A 22,119-nucleotide genomic window follows, 5' to 3' on the forward strand; every position below is an offset into this window, starting at 1 on the left:
AATCAAAATTCACAAAACACAGCATTAGTAGATCAAAGGATTAATCAATATTAAACGATGAATAATATTTGCAAAAAACACAATAGTTTATTTTTTGAGATTCATTTGAATATCAACTCATTTATCAATTCTTTGGAATATGGACGAAAAATGAAGAAGGCTGTATATACAATAATATTTACAAAAAAACGACGCAGTGACAAAGTGAATAAGGTGACTCTGTGTAGTAGTGAAGATGCAGGTATTTACAATATATATACGTGGTTGTCAATAAAATACACAAACAATTTTTGCAAAGAATCACAAAAAACGTCCTCAGCTAAATTATGGATAAAGAATAAACCTTGTAAGGCACACGTCCTAATTAATTTATGGTATATACAAGGAATTCCAATTGATACGGGACTGTAGAACCGTCAACGTTTCGACCCTATAGTAACCAGTCGATGTACATAGTCATATCGGGTCTTCTTCAGGACACAGGAATTGTATAACAGCCAAAGGTTCAGGTGACGAAACAGATGTTTCCCAAATTGCAGTTATTGCCACTCGATTTCACTCTGAAGGGACTACCAGAGTCGTGGAGAGTCTTGATTAGTCTTGGTCTAATTTGTAACTTTTTCCGGTCTCTTTATACTCTGATTATCAGGACAAAGCCCAGGTTCCTTGGGTTATAGGGTTACCCCTGTTTGTTTAACTTTTCTACGGTTTTTAAGAGCATATGGATTTCTGGAGCATTCATTCCATTCACACATGCCTTAGATGTTCTACATTTATTAAAATTGTTAGATGGTTGTATCCACTGGTCACTTCTTGCAGAAATATCGCTTTTTACTTACAAGTCTTTCATTGATGGGTCTCTTCTGAAAGTAATCTGCAGTCTCCTTCTCATGTCTGTACCTATAAAAGGGTCATATCTAATAAGGTCCCAATGCTTATTCAAAGCCCTCCTCACTTACCCATGTTGGTCATGGTAGGTTGTGATAAATCTAACTAACAGGTCATTAATCTTGTCCTCCTCTGAATCTTAAAAAGAACAACTTCTCTTCTACATTTAGTTGTTCTCTTCTAAGCTGCAGTCAAAACACTTTTGGCAATAACCTCTTGCTTCCAATCTATTTACCAATTCCTGTTGCATGCCTTCAAAATGTTCTTGTGAACAAAAAATTTGCCCTGCTTGCATTAGCTCTCCATACAGAATACTATATTTCAGTGCTGATTAATGACATTTCTAGCATGCAGTGTACTGTTCCCTCTGTGGGTGTCCTGTACACTGTAGTTGTTAATTCTGAATCCTTCATTAATATTCTCACATCAAGGAAGTCTATATGAGATCGACTCACTTCACTGGTAAATTCCAAGTTCAATATATTGTTATGAATTCTATCTACAAACCTTTTTGCAGACCTTTCATCACCTCTCAACAGCACAAACAGGTCATCAATATATTTGACCCACAATAGGATGTCTTTAGGCCATTCATCCATCTCAGGCCCATTGAGTGCCTGCTTCTCCCACCAAGCCATATGCAAATTAGCATAGCTGTGGGACAAAGCAGGTACCCATCGCTGTTCCCCATTGCTGTTGAATCTCAACATTAAATAAAAAGATATTCTTCATAGGCACCATTCTTTCGTCATCCTTATCATTACATTATGTCTAAAAAATGGTATTGGTCTTTCCCTCAAAAAATGTCAGACTGCTCTCATACCATCTTTGTGATGAATACTAGTGTATAACAAAGAGAAATCCAAACTCATCATTAGCATATCCTCTTCCCATTTAATATCAAAAATCTTTTAAAGAAACTCAGTTCTGTCTTTCATATATGAGGGAAGATTTACAAGCAGAGGTTTAAAAAAATAATCTGTATATCTAGACAAATTCTCAAAGAGGCTTTCAATAGTGGCTATTATTGGTCTTCCAGGAATCACCCCTTATTTCTATGAATTTTAGGAATGAGGCATAATACTGGCAACTTAGGATCACTCACTTTAAGGAAATTCAAGTAAATCAACTAAGCAATAATACTGCCCTCCATTGTAACAAGTCAGCAATTAAGTGTCTTTAACTTTTAGATAATCCACCCTAGTTATCCTTTTGTAGCACTTCTGATCATTCCATTGAGCATATCCCTCATCCATATACTTTTGCTTGGGCCACAAAACCACATTTCCTCCTTTGTCCGAACCTCTTATTACGCGATCATCTTTCTCACTCCCTTTCTATGTCACCTGTCTATATTTTTTTGTCATACCTAGTGCCCTTCTGCCCATCATACCTTGATAATACTTCTAACTTCCTCAGTTCTGACACAATTTCAGAAAACAGATACATAGTGTCATGTGTGGATGGTGGTATAAAGTTTGATTTAGGTCTAAAATCCGTACCCCCTCCTTCATCCAAAAACATATTCATCATTCCAAGCACTTCTCCATCAGACACCTCAATATCATCATTGCTGGATTCTTTCTCCAATTGTACTAATTCTATCATCAATCAACATCTGAAACTTTCAAATTGCCATATCAACATCTTTCACCTTAAATCGACTGTTTCCAATTGACTGTTTCCTCCCATCAGGTTTAAAAACATTTTTTTTCTCAATTTCAATTGTTGAAGACATTTGAATAAATCAATCTTAGATTGTGAATAGTTACAGTAAGACCTGGGACAAAACAAAAGGCCTAGAGATACCATTTCTGTCTCCTTTTGGGTCAGTATCTCCTCTGTCAAATTAATTACTGTGTTTTTCTCTACTACTACGTCTTTTTGCTGTGTGTCACTCTCCCTTTGTATTCCTCATTTCCTTCTCTTCCTTTGGCCTTCTCTCATTTGTCGCCTACTCCTTTTGTTTTTTGTTGACCTCTTCTTGGTCTGCTTTTGCTCTGCCTGTCCAACCGTAAAAAATTGACCTCCTCCTAAACCAATAAACGTGCTTCCTCTACTATTGTGCATCCATTCCTTTCTCCTTCCGGAACCTATTTCTGAGCTAAAATCACCAAGCGAAACTTCCTGTCTTAACTTATTCACTTCTCCCAGTCATCGCAAACCATCAAATCTCTTAGGAAAGATATAAATTTGTCCCTTCTCATAGTCCATTTTATCTCTTTGAAACGTCTGTGCCTTTTTTGATTTAATTGTTTTCTCATACTTTGTCAATCTTGCTTTCATCTCTTGTCTAAATTGACTTACTAGTTCTTTACAATACTCCTTACTCAATTGCTCATTCATTCAGGGGGGAGAGACAAATGAGAGAGAGGAGAGAGAGAAGGAAAGAGAAATAAATGAGCGAGGTGGAAGGAAGCAGGTTTGGTTACAGAATTTTTGACGAGGCCCTAATGTTTCCTGGGTGAAGTCAACCTTTCCTAGGGCAATGAAGACAGAAACTTGACAGACTTTCACAGTATCCATTCCTTGACAGGCTCTGGGTTGCGGAAACAGGAAAAATGTGTAGGGGTGGGAAGGCATTCAAGGTTAGGTCACCTTTGTTAGATGATTTGTAGTTGATGGGGGTACTAAATGGAGATTCTAGTTAAAGTGAGATAAAAAAAAAAAGAGAAAATGAAAAAGCACAACAAACTGAAATGGTCCAATGCCAGCACAGATGTCGGTTTGGGGAGTATATAGTAAAAATGCAGTGGGTGAAGGCAGGGTGATGGTTGGGGGAATTGATGGTCATTGAGATGATAACATACATCCTTCTTTAATCATTATTAAATGTAAATATTGTCTGCTATTTAACTTTTTGTAATGTATCTTTGTTTTAGCATGCTAAGCTATTGTTTCTTACAGTAGCATGTGATTTTATTTCATTGAAAGTTTTAGATGTGTCATTATACCAGGTCTAATAAACTAATTTCAGGTCTAAAAAATTAGAGCCAAAGCAATCAGGCATTGATTGCTACTTGAAACAATTATTCAAAATGTTATAATGCATTTGCATGATTATGTTCAGTATAAGTGCTTTATTTGAATCAATGTCACCTAGCGGTATGACAATTATGTTATCAGATGAGATACAAAGTTTAGTGGTCAATTGGGTCAAAATTTCTTTCTTACCGATATTAAAAACTGAAGCAAATAAAGCAGACTATTTAATGATAGTCATAATTATTACAACATCTGCTTGTAATGCTCATCTGGTCAGCGATCTAACATACCTGCAAGAATAAAAGATCTAACACGTAGGAAAATATAAGCTTACATGCAGACATATATTTGTGTGCGGGTATATGTACACAAAGAATGAGGATGGAAGAGTTAAAGATGCCTTTTTCCTTTGCTAGTCATGGCGCTATCCCTTCACCTATTATTTGGTGGACACAAAACTGGCCCTCACCCTGGGAACCCTTGATCCTCTAACTACAGTTTGACCTCTACAACACCTCTAATAACAGCTACCACAATTTGTGCCTGTTGTATGCCTATCCAAAACAAAGTCAGTTTCAGTCTCCCAAACTGCCTTCAGCCCTCCTCAACACTGATAATGCCCTCATATAGATAGCCCCCAGAAAAGCCTAGTACAAAATATTTGCAGATAGATACATAGATAAATGATCTTTATTCGGTTTTAAAAAAAACATAAAAGATGCCAGTTCCTACATTTTATACATGTCAGATAAAAGTCAAATGTGCATACACTCCTACACGCATCAACATTTTGTGTATCAATTCAATAAAAAGCAGAAATCAAATGTAAATATAAAACACATTGCAACGCTATAAAACCATGTACAAATATTAATGAAATAAAAATTAAAATCATGAATTAATAAAGTGCAAGTGTGACAGAAGTATATTGTGCGCTTGCCAATGTTAATAACATCAAAGAGGGGAGCAAGGGCCGTGCTAGGAACTGTTAGGATATATTATGTTAACAAATCACTACCTTGAAACTATGCTCTGACAGAACCTCCCTTCCTTGGTTGTCATACTAATATGAGACATGTAAGGTTACTGGTTACAAGGTGGTATAAGTCAGTCATCAGTTCATGAAAGCGGAGCAAGAGTATCCACGTGAAGATTATTTGCCCACAATCTTCCTTGCCTTGACCGAATATGCAATGTACCTTCAAACTGTATGGCATACCATATCTGTTTGTAGTAGTTGTAAATATAACAGAGAGGGTCTACATTGTTTGATATTTAGGCTCCTGAGCAGGGGAACAAGTAATGCCTTTCTGTTCTTTTTGTACAGTCCACAGAAAAAGAAGAAATGCAACTGCAATTGAGCAGAAGTCAAAACGCATGGAAACACTCTGAGGCCCTGTTCATGACTAGCTGTGGAGGGGTAGGCAACCAATAAATGTGATGCACCTAGGGCCCGATTGCCATGTTGTCAGGAAGGCCATTTCAGAGCCGTTCGGAGTCGGACCTTCCAACCGACTAGTACTGGGATCCGGTTCTACCAAACGACGCATTACGATGCCCAAAACCCTTTACTTACCGAACGACTCGGTCACTCCGAATCCATCTTCATTTTCCTAACGAGAAGCCTCTGGAAACATAGAATGGAGTCATCCGGAGGCATTTCCCAGGCCGAATCCGACCTGACAAGTTCGATGCATACCTCCCATGTGCCAAATCGGTTGCCACAACCACCTCGTCAGAGCATCCGGAAGGGTGTATTTCAGCTCCGATTCGCGCCACACCACGATTCGTGCGAATGAGATGGTGCAGCCATGTATCCCATCGTGCACGTCATCCCCATACTCTACGCCTACAAAAAATACTACCACCCCAACCGATGTGATCGTCGCAGACGGTAAGTACAACACCTACCCCTACACAATAAAACAACTACCCCGCAAAATACTATACAAGAGAAAGCAAGGGCACAATTACAGCAAAATTGAGGGGGAGAATACTTCCAGCAATGTAGAGGCAATTTTTGGGAAGGGCTAATACTTCCAGCAATTCTGACCCAAAGGGAGATCTGGGGGGCTAATACCCACAGCAATGTAGAGGCAAACCTTGTTTTGGGAGGTAAATGACCCCAGCAATGTAGAGGCAAACCTTGGGTTGGGAGGTTAATACCCCCACAAATGTTGAGGCAAACCTGTGGTTGGGGCTAATACCCCCAGCAATGTAGCGGCAAACCTGGGGTTGGGGGGCTCATACCCCCAGTAATGAAGAGGCAAACCTGGGGTTTGGGGTAGGGGTGGGCGGAATTTGCGTAATCGCGTTACGCAAATCTCCACGAAACGGTAAAAAATCTCTATGAACATGCAGAAATTCCGCGAACACGCGGAATTACTTGTTCGCGATGCTTTTTTCCTGTTCACAGTTGCTGTTTGCGTGCTCGGGGAGAAATATCTCGCAAACACGCATTTTGAGAACGCGAACAAGAAAAAATTTCGCAAAGTCGCGGAAAGCAGAATTTTGGGCAATTTCGCGTTCTCCGCGGAACGCGAAATTACCGAAATTTCGCAAATTCCGCGAGCGGAACGGAATTTACCGCCTAGGCCTAGTTTGGGGGTAAATACCCCAAGCAATGTTGAGGCAAACCTGGGGTTGGGGTGCTAATACCTCCAGCAATGTGGAGGCAAACATGGGGTTGGGGGGGGCTAATACCCCCAGCAATGTTGAAGCAAACCTGGGGTTGGGGGGCTAATACCTGCAGCAATGTAGAGGCAAACCTGGGGTTGGGGGTTAATACCCCCCGCAATGTGTACCTGAAAAATGAAAATGGTGCTCATGCACAGTGCCTCAATACCACAGGTGGAGTACATGCTGCAGGAATTCTTTAAAAAACAAACCCAAAGGTCATTTTGCAGGAAATGCATTCCCACACGGTGGCAGCAAAGTTAACTGCCAACTTTGCGGAATGGGTAGAGTGGAGATGCTGGTGCTCTAGGGACCGTTAAAAAGACAAAGCCTAATCATCTAGTAAATGTTCCCTAAAAATTATGTGAAATACTCAGGTGCTGATGCACAAAAATGACAGACCAGCCACACACAGCTGCTCAAGGACTGTATGAGTGTGTGTGGAAGCTGTCTCAGCCTAGGATGACACTCACAATGCGGGGGCTGAAGCCCATAGAGCTCTATGGGTGTTGACATTGATCAGAAACTGTTCTGCATACGCTTTGATTGGCTATGTGTGAAATGTGACCTTGGTCGGGCACAAGCAGTGTCACCCCCCTCACCCGCCCATCACTTTCAGGTCATGGCAGGTGCAGGGAGGTTGCGTTGTATGTAGGGGCCTTACAGGGAGGCCAGTCTCATTTGTACAGTGTAAACTACAAACCACTCTCTTGATCAGCAGCAGTATGACTTTGTGAAAAATCCCTCGGCAGGTAAAAGCACAGATGCTACAATGAAAGAGATGATTATAGAATGTCTGCCAATTACTTTCAGAGTGCCCAAGCATCATTCTGATGTCAATCCAACCATGGGTCCCTAGCATGTTGTGCATGTCCAATGAGGGAATGTCATAATCAGGTGGGTACACTTATCCCACAAAATACTATTAGAACACACACTTTTGACAGTGGAACAGGAATTGCCAGAACCACACAAATGTACTTATCACAAAGTGAATGCATGAGTCCAGCACAACACACACTGAAGTATTGCAGGGCAACAGAACTCCAATGTATTCAAAAAAGTATGACATTGTGTTGCCACTGTGTACATTAAAGCCCAGAGGATATTGGCCCAGACAACACATTACTCCACAGACCCAGTCACTGATTTCAGTGCCTCCAAATACAATAACCTAGAAGTGGTTTTGTCACATTCGTCTTTTAATTATTTGTGGACAAAAACCCTCTTGGTTTTGAAAGATTTAATTGGCCAACAACAAGGTGGAATACAGTCACCAGGTGTGGACTGTGGGCCCTGTACAAAACTTCCAATCTGTATGTGTACACGGTCATCTTCGTAGAATGTCACTCACAGCAATTCTGCATCAAGCTCATTGGGCTGTAGTGTGTGCCCAGAAAAATATCCCATGTTGAATGTGCAGATTGTGTCCTGCAGAGTAGAAGGAGTAAGCATGAGTCTCAGGACATAAAATCCACCAATAGTGTTGGAGGGTCTAGTGCACCGCCCATTGTGTAAGATAAGCTGCCAGTACTTGTGAGGATGGCAGGGGGGGTGACTCAACTTGTGGCTGCCAAACACAATTGACACAGCCATCCTCAAGCCAGGGGATATGGGTACATCTTGTGAGGATGAGGGATATGTGCAGAATAAAGTCTGCTTTGTACACATTTGGCACTGAAACACTGTCTCAAAATCTATGAAAAAGTCTAGGAGACCTACAACAAAGACATACTGCCATCACGGTCTAGGGCAATGTTTAATGGGCAAAATGGAAGCACCCATGGACACACAAAAGGGCTACCCTTGCCAAACAAGATTAGAGGTTGCAAAATATTGACAATACAAACACCCATTGCGGACGTGACCCACACGCGCTGCCGTCACCTGATTCACTGATGCCCCGCCCACGAGAGGAGAGGAATGGCCGCGGTAGCGTTGTTGCGCTGTTGTGCTCCGGATACCAAAGCGCTCTTGGGTTGTTAAGCCCACTAACGCGAACGAGCCCGTGAGAGGCACATGAGGGGAAAAAAATGGAGTACGGGAGTACGGAAGACGGGACGAGCTGGGGGACGGAGTGAGGTACGGGGGGAAAGGCAACTGTGAGATACCGGTGCCGGTACCGAGCAGAGCAGAGCGGAGCTCGTGTACATCTGAGGTGGAGAAAAACGAGCAGCAGGCGGTAAGCGTCACCGATACACGGTGCCAACGGTGTGCCAAGTGATCTTGCGTGTGCTTGTGCTTGACTGCTTGACTGACTGGCTGCCCTGAATATTTTACTGGAGGATAAGAGAGACTCAGCTTAAGGCCAGCCCAGCACACCAAATACGCCAGTGTATGTCAATATACCCCCCAAGATTTAAGGGAAAACAAGGGGAAACAAAGCATTTAAAACCCCCCAAAGACCCACTCGTCCCCCAGCTGTTACCTGGACATTATATCTAGGACATTATATCTAGTAGTGCCCAAAGGAAGAAAAGAGAGACTCTCATTTGTTAATCTCCTGCACCGACTATTAGTATCTCTATCATTTTTGACAAACCTTATTGCGCTGTTGCTTGTTATTGCCTTGTGCTTTGTGCCCATTGCTACGTGCGTGCTACGTGCGTGCAGTCTGCTGCTCATAGTCATCTACCTTACTCTTTGCTGTGGCCTAAGGAAGATAGAAGAGAATGTCGGTAGTCTTAAAGGCAGCGGCAAAATTGCGGAGTAAACAACCTAAGGCTGGGTCAGGAAAGGATTTTTTTAAAACTGGCCAATCACCATTGCAATCACCATCAATGCCAGCTAAAGGTGCTAAGAGAGGAAGAAGGAATGCCCAGCAGAGAATGGACTTAAAAGTTAAAGCGCTAGCATTGGCTGAGAAAAATAAAGTACCTGACCAGAGTGACTTTGATAAAACGTTGGAGGAGGATGATGAAGATGAGGAGACCCTATCTGACCTCTCGGCCAATTTAAGTATGTTGGCTGTGGTTGGGGAAGAAAGAGATGGAGTAGAGGATGTACCGAGCAGAGAGAATGATAGTTTGGCAAGTTCAAAACAATATCCTCTCTTCGGTAGGCCCCCCACGATACGGGGAAAACCTACTAGCACGCCGCAGCCAAATCAGGAAGAGCGAAAGGCGGAAGGTGAAATGCACTTACAGGGTGCGCAGGATATGCAGGGACAGAAAACGTCACCCATCTCTGCCCATGTGCATGCCCCTTCAGCGCAAGTTATGATCCCACAGCCCGCACTGAGATTGCACACAGGATTAGAACCTATAGCGGTAAGCACAGCTATTCATGGGAAATCACCATTGATCAGTCAGTCGCTGACTGAGATACCTGAAAATCTCCAACCTCAGACACAACCAACACTGCAAAAGACATCGCAAATGGAAGTTGGTAAAGAGATATGCTTAGTTGAGGTCGACTCTATGGCTGAAGAATTACAATCAGAGTCAGAAAGGGAAGTAGAAAAAGAAAAGGGGGTGCTCCTTGCCTCAAGAGTCGACACAACCCTGGGTAAAAGAGTAGAGCAAGACACTTTAATACAAGAAATGCTCACAACTATTTTACAGGAAATACGAGACCTCAAGGCTTCACAAGCATTTGAAATATCTCAGCTGCATAATAGGCTAACAAAGATGGAGGAAAGTCTAGGTAGTTTACCAAGAAGGGTTACTGAGGCGGAGGTTCGTATCTCAGCCCTGGAAGACAACATCGTCACTATGCAAAAAGATCTCCAGGTGTTGAATTAGAGCAAGAGCCAGATGGAATTGAAGCTTCAAGATTTAGAGAATTATAACAGGAGATCTAACCTGCGCCTTGTTGGGATAGCGGAGGGATTGTAAGGTACGGAAGTGGTGAAATGGACTGAATCCCTGTTGAAAAAGGTAATACCTGAACTACAAGGAGACCTCACAATCACGAGAGCTCATAGGGTACCTGTACATAAACCCGTAAATCCTAAATACCCTCGAACTATCCTAATAAACTTCTCTGATTATAGAATAAAAGAACAGATCTTAAATACGGCAATATCAAGGAGATCATTCAATACCAATGACATTAAAAGTTTTAAAATCTTCTCTGACATGTCAGCAGCTTCTGCTCATAGACGTAAGGATTTTGTCAAAATGATTGACTCTTTTAAAGCTAAAGGAGCACAGGCGACGATTGTGCAGCAATCCAAATTGAAAGTCATAGCCAAAGGAAAACTGATTATCTTCACCGAGATACTTGAAGCTCAAAATCTTTTGGATGATCTCACAATTGCATGAAGAAAAAAAGGGGGAATAAAAGGGCCATATGGATTGCTATAGGCCATAAGATTGAGTTATTATAAAAATGTTCTCCCTTTCTTTTTTTTTTTTGAGGGGTGTTTGTGAAGTGAATCAGGGGACGCAACAGGATGCAACAAGATGGCATCCAATAGGAAGAGGAAGAGGGAAGGATAGTGGGACGGGTTAGGGTTCCTCTTCTTATGGGAAGGGTGGGATGGGGGGAGGGTGATGGGGGTGAAGCAGCCAGAAAAAGAGAGTTCATGGACGGAATTTTTTTATGTTTTGATTTTTTGAATACATTTAGGAAAAGGATACATAATGCTGTTAGGAAATGATGCTGTTTTATATAGCTGTTATGTTGCACATATTGCACATATTGCACATTGGATATTGGACTTGATTGCACTTTAGTGTTACATTGCACATATTGCACATACTGCGCATATTGCACATTGGATACTGGACTTTATTGCACTTTATCGCACTTTAGTGTTTTCCATAATTGATATAAATCGTACTGTACTATACTATATTGTTTTGAGTGGCCTAATAGCTACCTGATTTGCATTTTATTAGCCTTTTGTACAATTGTTACAAGTGTTACAAGTGTTACAAACTGTACTATAATATGCAGTCTTAGATGCGTGATTTGCACTTTATTGTATGATTTACACAATAGCACAATTGCACAATCCTTATATTAGATATGGCAGACTTACGTAATTTGCACTATTTAATGACCTATTTAAATGACCTGTATTTTTGCATATAACTTAGCCTATTTTGGTTTTATCAGGAGAAGAGAGCTAACGATTAAGCGGTTATTTATTGATGTAGCTGACATATTTATATTACAATTTTTGTTTAGAAAAGTATTTTTTGTACATATAGTGCATATCACACTTTAGATGAGATTCCATGGGGCGCATGGATAAAGCAGGCTACATTATGAATAGGAATAAACTCTCAGTTTTATCAGTGAATGTCAATGGTTTAAATAATAGGCGTAAAACTGGTGCTATAGAAATTTGGTTAAAAAGTCATTACCCAGATGTAATTTTTTTACAAGAGACACATTTTCGAACTTCAGTAGATGCTAGTAAGATGTTTAAAAACTGGGCAGGTTTCTATTGCTCAGCTGTGTCAGGGACAGCTCAGAAGGGTGTGAGCATCTGTATAGGCAAGCATGTTCAATTTCATGTTGAAGCATCTCATTCGGATATGAGTGGCAGATGGACATTTTTACATGGGAAAATAAATCACACAAGCGTGATACTTGCTACAATCTATGCACCAGTTGTAGATGATCCACTCCCCATTTTACAGTTAAAACAAGCATTGACAGGTATACCTGGTCAGATTATATGGAGAGGGGATTTCAATTATTTGCAAAACCCTGTGGTGGGTTCTACTAAAAAAGATCGAAGGCAGAATAAACCACAAGTATGTACTGCATTATAGAGTTGTAAGACAGATTTAGATATTTTAGACCATTGGCGTTTAAATAATCCGACTAAACGCGAGTACTCTTGCTACTCAGCAAGGTATAACTCATCATCAAGGCTTGATTTCTTTCTAACCTCCCATAATCTGGAAGTTAGTAAATACGAGCATAAAGCAAATGCCTTCTCAGATCACGTACTCATTAAAATAGAAGTTCTTCTAGGGAAGAAAGATGAACAAGTATTAAAAAGGTGGTATTTTAATAAATTTAACTTAGCAGATGAGCAATGGTGTGCAGATTTAGGGAAAGAGATTGGCTCGTTCTTCTCTATAAATAAAGATTCTGCCCCAATCAATATAATATGGGATGCTTTTAAGGCTACATTGAGAGGCATAATTACCTCAAAGGAGATACCAAAACAAAAAGCTAAGAAGGAGGAAAGAATGGCAATAGAAAATAGTCTGGCTTATGCAAATCTGGAATACTTTAGAAATAGGACTTTAAATAATAGGCAAGAAGTACAGAATGCAAAAACAAGAATGAGGGAATTTTATTATGACTTAGGGGATAGGGCAAGCAGGTTATATGAAGATAGTGAGTATACGGGAAGACTGCTAGCTTGGCAAGCAAAAGAAGAACAAGTTCGAAACAGAATCGAATGTATTCAGGACAAAGTAACTAAAACTTGCGTAAAATCTACGCCATTAATAGGCGAGGAGTTTCTCAGACATTATAAAGACATATATCAGACAACTCAGCAGGTCTCTCCAGAGATAATTGATGAATTTCTGCAGGAACTCCCAATTCCAACATTGGAAAATAATTTTAAAGAGCTGCTGCTAGCCGAATTTACAAAGGAAGAACTATACGCGGTTATCAGCTCTTTGCCTAATTGCAAAGCCACTGGAGAGGACGGCATCTCCGCAGAATTTTTTAAAGCATTTTCTACTGTACTTGCCCCGAATTTTTAAAACTTGCAAATTATTTATTACACGGGGGTGACCCACCTGCATCTTTTCGTACGGCAGTAGTGGTCAGTATTCTAAAAAAAGATAAAGATAGTGAAAATGTGAACTCCTATAGACCGATAAGTCTCTTAAATACTGATTATAAAATGTTTACTAAACTCCTTGCTAATAGGCTAAATAGGATGGTGGGATCCCCTATTGGGACAGATCAGTGCGGCTTTGTAGCAGGGAGACAGCTGTATAATAATACAAACTTTTTTATGAGAGGCACTAGATTTTTTTAATATTAATAAGGTTAAAGCGCAGATTTGGTTTTTAGACGCCGAAAAGGCATTCGATCTGGTTTCTTGGAATTGTCTTTTTACAATTTTAGAAAATTTTGGCTTCCCAAATGAGATTATTTTTCTATTGAAACAACTTTACACAAATTCTCAGGCCCAAATTTTAATCAACTCTGTTAATATAGGGATATGCCAAATAAATAGAGGCACCAGAGAGGGTTGTCCCCTCCCCCCGATTTTATTCGCTCTATTCATAGAACCATTAGCAATTGCAATCAGGGAAAAAGAGCCCATACGGTTCCGATTCAAGGAATGACAAACATAACATTGTATGCTGATGACATTGTCCTCTTCCTGAACCCAAAGATAAATACCCAGATGGAAGTTATGAGTATCTTTGCAGAGTTTGAAAAGATAGGGGGCTATAAAATTAATAAGTCTAAAACAGAAATTATATTATGTAATCGTGAAGTGAATTCTCTTTTATTGGAATTTAGACAGATATATAATACCCGTCCAAAGAGGTACTTAGGAATTTATGTAACTCAGCGAGTAGAAGATCTTTACTCCCTAAATTATATTCCATTGTTAGAAAAGGTACAGTCTCAGTTAAAACGATGGAATCAGTTGCCATTGTCAATAATCGGGCGAGTCGCACTGATTAGAATGTCTATTCTTCCACTTTTCAATTTTCTTTTTAGTGCGGCTCCCTGTGCAATACAGAACACTTTTTTTTAGAGAGATAGACTGTATGTTTTCTACTTTTCTATGGATAAATAAGGTGCCAAGATTAGCCCTTGGCACTTTAAATTATCCTTTCGCTGATGGAGGTTTATCCCTCCCAAATATTAGAAATTATTATTATGCGACATTTGCACATCACAGTTTCAGATTTTTCTTTTTAGATCCTCAAGAGGTGGATAATTTTTTTATGAATAAGATCCTAAGGGAGTGCAATATAATAGATCCAACAAGAGTGACTAAATATCCAAAAAAAGTCCGGTATAAGACCCTACAATGGCTATTTAGACAAAAAACCCAGCTGTTAACACATTACGATGTTTTAAGAATTAATATTCCAACTAGGCTTTAAAACATACATACGGGGGAAACACGTCTTTTAGAGAATAATATACTAAAACTCTGGGAAGAAAACGAATATGTCCAAATCCAGGATTATATTCGGGGGAATTGTTGGAAAAACTGAGTGGAAATCGAAGCAGGTCTCCAACATTCAAATACAATTTTGAAATGGTCATTTATTAAATTGAAATCCATATTGGAAAACTCAGATATGAATAGCTTGTGTTATAAAATAAGTATTAGTGAAGCCCTTAAATCCCCCACACAACGGAAAATTAGCAATTGAATTAAGATCTTTGATGATAATAAATCTCTATCACTGTGCGAAAAAGTTAGTGATAGATGGAAGAAAAGAGAAGATATGCAGATTCTTAAATCAACCTGGAATAGGCTTAACAAACTTAATACAGCCATTTTCAGAGGAGCAAACTTTAAACGCATGCAATATTATACGAAATGGTTGATATATAGAACACCCTCTTTTCTTCATAAAATATACCCGCAAATAGAAGATAAATGCTTTTGTTGTACAGAGAAAGGAACCTGGACACATATCATCTGGGAATGCCCCAAAATCCAGAGTTTTTGAGAGGAGTTCGAGAAATATCTTAAATTTATAATCGACCCGGGTATTCGATTTGACAAATCGACAGTGGTTTTGGGCTGCTCTCCCGATACCTCTGCGCATGAGGAAGGTTTGTTTGTTGCAGTTTCAATAGCAAGATCTCTAATTCTGCAAGCATGGAGAACAGAGAAGATACCAACTTTTAATGCATGGAGGGCAAAGCTGTCTAGAATACAAAAACTGGAAAAAAAATATGCATTAAGATCAGGAACTGTAAGAAAATATAAGAAATATTGGAGTATGTTTGAGACATAGAATAACATCTTGTAGGGGATATAAAAGGAGAGAATATATATTCGAATATATGTTCGGTCACAGCACTCTGCACTTTAGATTGTGTTGATTTTTTGCACTATTGCACTTTAAATTACTGGGTCCCCTTCCTGCATTATTGAGTATTTTTTTTCTATGTGGATATTTATCACAATGTAATACATTGAATTTTAGATTCAATTAATTTTCCGTTTTTTCTTCTCAATATTTTGAAACATGTATTGATATATGATATTATTGTATGTTGATTAAGTCTATGAACTCTCAATAAAAATATATTATAAAAAAAAATACAAACTCCCATTGGAACTGGGTGTAATGTTCGTGTGGTATATGTATATATATTCCAACCAAAACCCATTTCAGATAAAATAATTTCAGACGCAGCACAGGTTACAACTTTAAACAATCTTGTTTAATCCGGTGAAAGCAGCCATTGTGGCGCATTTCGGCCGAGGCACCGGCCTTTCTCACACATGTTGAGCTCCTGTTGTATTCACTATTTCATGCAAGTGTAACAAGTCCAGTGACTTCAAGTGCTTACTCACTATGGGGGCCTACAGTTATATACCATTGACAAGTTTTGAATCCTCATATTCAGAAACACCAATATCTGCAAAGCAACTCAGCCCGTGCATAAACCTAATGCAAAAATACAAATCACCAAATAGATTTAAAAATAATGGGGCAGATTTACAAGTCCCGTGCGCCACTTTTGCGCCGCCGTTGCGTCACTTTTGTGATGCAGCGGCGGCGCAAAGCTAGCGCCATGTTGCGACGGATTTACAACGTGACGCATCTAGGGAGATGCGTCACGTTGTAAAGCCCTGCGCCACATTAAACCCGCGTCAGGTTTAATGTATGCAATGTGGGCGTTACGTCGGAAAAAGCCTCGGAAAAGTGACGCAGTGAAATCTACAAGATTTCACGCAGTCACTTTTCCGATGCTGGTGCGTCAAATCCTTACGCCTGCTTCAAGCAGGCATAAGGCGTGACGCACCATGTTAGGGATAGGACAGGTTGGAACAGTGCTGGAGATCCAGTGGCAAAGTGAGCAAGGGACTCAACGTCTGAGCATACCCTGCCAACTTATGGCGAACAAAGCGGTACAAAAGGGGGTGGTGATGGACGCCATAAGTTGGCAGGGTATGCTCAGAAGTGAGTCCCTTGCTCACTTTGCCACTGGATTCAAGCAAGCCTGGCTGAAGACGGCTGAAATGCCAGAAACCGGTCCTAGGAAGCTTGTTTCCGGTGCAGTGAAGGCATGGCTTGGCAGTTCGGGCTGGACTGTTCCCATGAGGCACAGGGTCAGACTGATTTGCATATGTCTGAACTGGGGTGGCAGAGTGGGCTAAAGAACGGTGATGGATCAAACCCAGATCTGTTGACTGGGTGTGAGTGTTTGATTGGTTCTGATGCTCCGTCCATCACCACCCCTTTTTGTACCACTCCGCATTGTAAATGCAGCGCATCTGCGGTGGCGCAAGGGCAAACTTGCGTGACGCATCTTCCCTGGCGCATCCCTGCTGATTTGCAGGGATGCGCCAGGGAACGTAAATCTGCCCCCAAGTCTGTAGAGTTATCACTATTGATAATGTAATGCGCTTGCACACGTAACTCACCAAACGTAAAAACATTAAAATGTTAAAATGTTAAATCGACTATTGTCCGTGTGCATAAAAAAGCTACAATTTCAAAATACATTCAAGGAGAGAAGAGAACATCAATCCCTTCCAAAATGCCACCCAGACTCTTTGAGAAGGACGTTTTTGAACTCTGTGTTACTAATTATAACAGATCGCTATCACCCAAGTCTCGGAAGGCAAATAACCTTTATAGCTGCAGCACCAGCCTTATCCTCCAGGAATTTAGTCACTTACTGTTTACTGCAGCCACTCTTCAATGCTTTTTACATAAATCGAAATGTTGGTTAAATACTTGCGTGTCCACAGTTAAATGTACCTCATATCGCTTGAACACTGTGGTCAACTGTTCTCCACCAGGGGCGCTAATCTTTATTGGCAGTATGTAGTGCTCCTCCTATGGCAATGCTTAATGCACACAAAGTCATCAATTTAGCAGTTCAATCCGTTTATGAGAACTGGCTGCCAAGAAAACCGGAAACAAAATAAAGTTGCTAGTGATCCTGTCTATGCAGCTTAAATGCTGCTAGCTCCTCTCCCATTTGCAGTGATAAGATGCACCTGCAGCCACAAACGCATTCCGACGCACCGGATTCAGGAGTCCTATATAAGTTAAAACAGCACAGGGGCTCTGCAGTGTACTTCTATGCAATCGACCATTCAGCGTTGGCAGCCTCAGTGCTCCTGACCGTGGGGGCGCATCTGATTCCGATGCCAACGGATCGAACACACATTCCAACCAAAACCCATTTCAGATAAAATTGGCTCAGACCCATCACAGGATACAACTTTAAACGACCTTGTTTAATCCAGTAAAAGCAGCCATGGTGACGCGTTTCGGCCTAGGCATCGGCCTTTCTTACACATGTTGTGCGCCTGGTGTTTTCACTATTTAAACACAACTACAGAACACATGACGCATGGACATAGAAAACGGTGCAGTTGCAGCTGCTTTCTACTTTTTAGTTACAATATTTAATATAAACATTGTCAGTGCTTAGAGGCTTGCACATTAAAGTTTTTCTATGACAATTTACCCGAAGTGCACTCATTTCTGGTCAGATGATTACTGTTCATCTTTGTAGTTTCTTGTGTTGCGGCTCACCACCACTGGAGAATTGCACCCGGGACGTGAGGTGCGGCGGCGGTGACTACGAAAGTTTGGATATATATTGACAAAGGCTTCTGTGGAGCCAAAATGCGTCTCTCGTGTCTCTGGGTCAAGGGTGACCTGAAATATTAAAAGAAGCCATATCTTAACAGCCTCGAGTCCGTGCCTTCTTCGTTGGATGGAAGCAGGAGTGTTTGTTCATATATATATATATATATTACCTACTGGCGATAGCCAGTAGGTAGTTATAGTTAGGACCACGTTTCCATAGGAAAACCTCAACATTCTATTTTGAATAACTTTGGCGCCGGTCGACGAATCCTCGCGAATTTCTCAAAATAGGTGGGGCGCTACGCTCCGCTCCTACCCTGAAAGTCTCGGGGGGATTCGTCAAGCGGGGGCTGAGATAAAAGGGGGGTCCCAAAACGCGTTTTTCCCATGCATTTTTCCATAGGACCTTTAGAACGAGCTACAGCCCGAATGGCTGAACAGAATTACTCAAAATTTGGCAGAGAGGTAGTCCCTAGGTCAAGGAAGTGCCTTTTGTAGGTTTGGTGTAAATCTGTTCAGTAGATTCTGAGAAAATAGCCTTTAAATCAATATATATATCTGAGCCAGCTTACGGTACGCTTACCGTACGCTTACGGTAAGCGTACGGTGGCGTGCGCGAGCGCGATTCTGATTGGCTCTTAGATCTTAGTAAACATTCGAATCGGCCGAAACCAGGAAGCGGCGGCCGCCATTTTGTCTCTCGCACTGAGAGAGATTTTTAAAATCGGAAGCCCAAAAACATGTAAAGGGGCTGTTTTGACAACTCCCTCCCACATAGTCATGTTGAGGGAGTCCCCAAACATCCCCCAAGTGCAAAAACGGTTTTATTTTTTTTTCGGCAATTTCGCGGGGTACGCTTACCGTACGCTTACGGTAAGCGTACGGTAAAAAAATAAAAATAAAAAAAACACTATCCACACTTACCCCACCCCCTGTGCTTTTGGTGGCCGAAGGCCACCAAATGTGCTGGGCTTATTACAATGGAAAAAAACACTATCCACACTTACCCCACCCCCTGTGCTTTTGGTGGCCGTAGGCCACCAAATGTACAGGGCTTATTATAAGGGAAAAAAACTTAGCATTTAAAAAACCGTACTAATTCACTGAAAAAACCATAGGTTTCACACACGTTATAGTTAGGAATTAGCATTTAAAAAACCTTGCAAATTCACTGAAAAAACCATAGGTTTCACACATGTTATAGTTAGTGGAAATTTTACTGATAAAAAACCAATGAAATTGCCCCGTTATAGTTAGCGCAGGCAACTATAACTCACGCGACCGCAATCCTCTGCTGATGACATATGTGTCTTTATGAAAAAAAAATATTTGTAATATATGTATAGCTAAAAATGTATGGAAGAAGACATGGGCAAATAAGTGTCTAAACAGTATTAGCATCAGCAGAGGATTGCGGTCGCGTGAGTTATAGTTGCCTGCGCTAACTATAACGGGGCAATTTCATTGGTTTTTTATCAGTAAAATTTCCACTAACTATAACATGTGTGAAACCTATGGTTTTTTCAGTGAATATATATATAGATATATATAGATATCTATATAAATATATAGATATAGATATATATATATATATTCACTGAAAAAACCATAGGTTTCAGGGACCTTATAGTAAGTTGGACATTTCACTCGTACAAAACCATAGAAATCCCCCTGTTATAGCTAGTTCAGCTAACTATAACTCGCGCCCCCGCAATGCACTGCTGATGACGTCACATATTACATCATTCATGACATGGTCAGTGACATCACTGATGACATCTCAAATGACATCACCAATGACATCATTGATGACATCATCCAGTGACTGTGTGTTTCTATAAAGTTAAATATGTTTTATATATATGCCAAGGTGTATTGAAGAATGAGTGGGTGTATAAGTGTGTGAATGAAGGATTTTGTAGGTGCGTGACTGTATAAGTGAGTGATTAAATGTGTCTTACTAAATGCATGGGTTAGTGACTAAACTGTCGGAATATGTGTATCAGTATGTCTGTTGTTGTGTAAGCTGCTACATGTGTTGGTCAGTAGCTACATGAGTGTCTATATGGGTTATTGATTGGTTGCCTGAGTATTTGTATGGGAGACTGAGTGTGTGTGTGGGTGGGTGGGAGGTGTGTGACTCTGTGCATAGATGTGTGTGTGGTTGATTCACTGGGTGTATGGGTTCAAGAGTGCATGTGGAAACAGCTGTATGGGCGGGTGAGTGTGTGTATGGGTGTGTTGGTGAGAGATTGGATGTCTCAGTGGTACATGTCCAAGTAACTACATATGTAAAAGGCAGTGTATGTGAGAGTTGGAGTATATAAATGACTATACGTGAGAGTCAGTGATTGTGAGAGTGGCTGTATGGATGAGTGAGTACTTGTATCAGTGATTGTATAAGAGAGTAAGTATGTGTTAGTATATGTATGAATAAGTGAGGTGATGTGTATATAACTGTATAGGTGAGGAAATGGGAGTGTGATTGATTATTTGCATGACTGACATGGTTTGTGAGTAACTCCATGGATGAGTGGCGGTGTGTGAGTGTCTGTATAGGTGTATGAGTGCATATGATAGTGTTGTATTAATGAGTGACTGTATGTATGAGTGATTGTATGGGTGAATGAGTGGATGTGTGTGTAGACCTAGGAATCAGTGAGTACGTATGTAGTAACTGGTATTGGTGTGTCGATAGTTTCGAAAATGGTAGTCTGTATTTTACAGTGAGTGTATCAAATGTTATATTAGAGTGTGAGGAGGTGCATCAGATTTTGACGTGGATGATGTCATCAGTGATGTCATCAGTGATTTCATTTGAGATGTCATCAGTGATGTCACTGACCATGTCATGAATGATGTAATATGTGACGTCATCAGCAGTGCTTTGCGGGGGCGTGAGTTATAATTAGCTGAACTAACTATAACGGGGGAATTTCTATGGTTTTGTATGAGTGAAATGTCCAATTAACTATAACGTCCCTGAAACCTATGGTTTTTTCAGTGAATTTCTAAGGTTTTTTAAATGCTAATTTCTAACTATAACATGCCTGAAACCTATGTTTTTTTCAGTGAATTTCAATGGTTTTTTAAATGCTAATTTCTAACTATGCCTACAAAGGTAGGTCATGTGAAGAAAGAGGAAGAAAAGCGCAGAAAGAAGCAAGACAAATACAGAAAGAGGGAACAGAAGTCTAGAAAGACGAAGAAAAGTGGAGGAAGAAGCAAGAGATATGCAAAAAGAACCAACAGAGGAGCAGAAAGTCCTCCTGTGCCCCCAACGTTTTACTGACGGGTACTGGTGGTAACTGACTGACTAACCAGGACCGAAGCCAGTGCTATGCTAAAAGACACTTAGAATACAGTGAAAACACCTACATACACTAGGGAACACTTTGCGTTGAGGTACCCTTGTGATTACCATGACCTCCTCTATATTTGCCATGAGTTAGTGCCTGGGTAATTGCATGAGTACATGGGTACTGAGTGGATGATTAGAGTACTGCAAGGAGAGTGCATGGTGAATTTATAAGCGCTTGGGTTTTGGCGGAGTGATTGGATAAGTACATGGTGCTGGCTGTGTGGTTGGAGGAGTGTATGGGTAGTGACAAGGAGATGGCTGGACTGCATCAGTAGTGCTTAGGGGATTGTAGCAGTGCATGTGTTAGTGCCTGGGTCATTGAATGAGTAAATGGGTAGTGACTGGATGATTAGAGTGGTGCAAGGACAGTGCATGATGAATTCATAAGTGCTTTAGGATTTGGCGGAGTGATTGGATAAGTACATGATGCTGGATGGGTGATTTGAGGAGTGCATGAGTAGT

The sequence above is a fragment of the Triturus cristatus genome, chromosome 5_1 (assembly GCF_964204655.1).
Source record: "Triturus cristatus chromosome 5_1, aTriCri1.1, whole genome shotgun sequence".
Taxonomy (NCBI): Eukaryota; Metazoa; Chordata; class Amphibia; order Caudata; family Salamandridae; genus Triturus; species Triturus cristatus.